The sequence below is a fragment of the Pteropus medius genome, unplaced genomic scaffold (assembly GCF_902729225.1).
Source record: "Pteropus medius unplaced genomic scaffold, Ma_sr-lr_union100, whole genome shotgun sequence".
Taxonomy (NCBI): Eukaryota; Metazoa; Chordata; class Mammalia; order Chiroptera; family Pteropodidae; genus Pteropus; species Pteropus medius.
The window spans coordinates 6,286,319-6,289,190 of record NW_024340700.1 but is presented as its reverse complement, the minus strand read 5'-3'; the positions used below and the strand labels follow the sequence as shown (position 1 = coordinate 6,289,190).

General features: G+C 61.1%; 1 pseudogene; it reads left to right on the top strand.

Annotated features, from left to right (window-relative positions):
- Positions 1-2,758: 2,758 nt before the first annotated feature.
- Positions 2,759-2,872, top strand: LOC120618532 (uncharacterized; annotated as a pseudogene).

Genomic DNA, 2,872 nt, shown 5'->3' with positions numbered 1-2,872 from the left:
TGCACGTGTGTGGGTGTATATGTGCATGTGTGCACTGTGTATATGTGTGTGCGTGTGTGTGCGCGTGTGTGTGGAGTGTGTGTGTGCACGTGCGTGTGTGCACATGCAAGTGTGTCCATATGCGCACACACCCATGTGGCACAGGAGGATCGTATTCCTGGGCTGAGCGCTGCCAGCAAAACAAAGAACCTCCTTGTTCATATGTTAATAACTTGGATGGGAAATCAGAAGCAAGGTCACCAGGCGGGGAAGAGCTGAGGTGACAGGACTGAGATCTTTGGAGATGAACAGATTCATCACGTTATTCAGAAGGTCGCTACGCCCTTCCCTTCAGCGGTCAGTGTTCACGGTGGGAACGTGACAGATGCGGAGGCCTCCGGAGCGGAGGAACGAGCACCGAAGCCTCCGCTCCTGACACAGGAGCCACCACGGCCGCCGGAGCAGGGCCAGGGGCAGAAGTCCTGGACGCGGGCTGTCCCCCTCCACCCAACACCGGGGAGGCCACGGCTAGTCCCCGGGGCTTCGGGGAAGCTGGGCCGGGGCGTGAGGGGGCGACGGGGAAGAGTGACCTCCGGAGGAAGACCGCCCGGCCCCTACGTCGGCCCCGCCGACCCCGCCCCGCACGCACACGCCCGCACCGCGTGTGCCGGTCGCGACCTCGCTGAGCTTTTCACGCTCAGTGGGGAGGCGGTCATGACCCGGCTCTTACTGCCTCCTCTTGAATGACCTCGGTGACATGCCAACACTTCGGGGGAGTCGGGGCTCAGCCCTCAGGGAAGGGACTTCCCAGCCCAGCCCTTGAGGGGACTTCCGCAGACCGAGGTGCCTGACCGCCAGCCCCGAGGCCATGCCCANTGCACGTGTGTGGGTGTATATGTGCATGTGTGCACTGTGTATATGTGTGTGCATGTGTGTGCGCTTGTGTGGGGGGTGTGTGTGTGTGTGTGTGTGCACGTGCGTGTGTGCACGTGCATGTGTGTCCATATGCGCACACACCCATGTGGCACAGGAGGATCGTATTCCTGGGCTCAGCGCTGCCAGCAAAACAAAGAACCTCCTTGTTCATATGTTAATAACTTGGATGGGAAATCAGAAGCAAGGTCACCAGGCGGGGAAGAGCTGAGGTGACAGGACTGAGATCTTTGGAGATGAACGGATTCATCACGTTATTCAGAAGGTCGCTACGCCCTTCCCTTCAGCGGTCAGTGTTCACGGTGGGAACGTGACAGATGCGGAGGCCTCCGGAGCGGAGGAACGAGCACCGAAGCCTCCGCTCCTGACGCAGGAGCCACCACGGCCGCCGGAGCAGGGCCAGGGGCAGAAGTCCTGGACGCGGGCTGTCCCCCTCCACCCAACACCGGGGAGGCCACGGCTAGTCCCCGGGGCTTCGGGGAAGCTGGGCCGGGGCGTGAGGGGGCGACGGGGAAGAGTGACCTCCGGAGGAAGACCGCCCGGCCCCTCCTGCAGCCCCGCCGACCCCGCCCCGCACGCACACGCCCGCACCGCGTGTGCCGGTCGCGACCTCGCTGAGCTTTTCACGCTCAGTGGGGAGGCGGTCATGACCCGGCTCTTACTGCCTCCTCTTGAATGACCTCGGTGACATGCCAACACTTCGGGGGAGTCGGGGCTCAGCCCTCAGGGAAGGGACTTCCCAGCCCAGCCCTTGAGGGGACTTCCGCAGACCGAGGTGCCTGACCGCCAGCCCCGAGGCCATGCCCATGCCCGGCACCCTCGGAGGACCTGACAGCCATTGCCCAGGGCTCTGGGACTGAAGCTGTGCGTGAGGGCACTGGGCGTCACCCCGTCACTCACGACCAGACAGCCGCTGTCCCTCAAGGTTTCCCGCTCAGTGGCGGCGTCCAGGTGACTGCAAACGCAAGTCCAGTTCCTGTCTGAAACGCCCGTGCCCGCCACGGGCTTCGATCGCGGGACGGCCAACAGCAGCGCCTGGGCGACGGGCGGCAGGGCTTGGACGAAACCCTGGGGACGGGAGGCTGCTCAGGGAGAAGCGTGTCATCACAGCCCTGGGGCACAGAGAATGGCACCGCGTAAAGCCTGCTCCTCCTGGAGACCCGCCAGCCCAGCGGTGCCGCACCACCTGGATGCAGCCCCTCAGCCCCGGACCCCGGCCCAGTCGTCCGCGGTCGTCAGCGGACAGGGACGATAACAAACGTAGGAGGCGGGAGAAAGGGCAGGCGTTCGGGCCAGGGGCGATGTTTGCGTTGGACGTCGTCTGCGTGCTTCTCCCTGTCTGAGGCGTTATTGTCTTTCCGTAGCAATTGCTGTCAGTGTTTCCTTTCTGTCTTCTGGGGTTGGGGCCAAGCCTCCTCTGCCCCAAAGTAACCGATATGTTTCCTTTTTCTCTAGTATTTTATGGTTTCATTGTTACAAGTTAACCTGTGAGCCAGCCGGATGCAAAGGATGAAGAATGCTGAGCATTCTGTATCGCTCGCTCTCTGCCCCTTTAAGATTGTCAAGAGAGGGGCTGTTTAAAGAAGAAGAAGCAGAGGAGGAAGAGGAAGAAGAGGAAGAGGAAGAGGAGGAAGAGGAAGAGGAAGCAGCTGCGAATATTCTATTGTTGAAGATTTTCCCTTACAACTAACTCAGAAAACTCAATGAACAATGTTCTCTTTCCAGTGAAGTAAAATCCCTTACGAGCCATCCTGGGAAGTGAAATTCACGGTGCCCTATGGACAGTGACGCTCCGGGGCGAGGACCCCTGCCTGCTGCCCCCAACTCGAGGAGCCCTCCAGAAAGCGCCTTCTGCCCCCCAGAACAAGCCCGATCCCGTCTGATCTCGGAAGCTAAGCAGGGTCGGGCCCGGTTAGTACTTGGATGGGAGACCACCAAGGAAGACCAGGTGCTGTAGGCA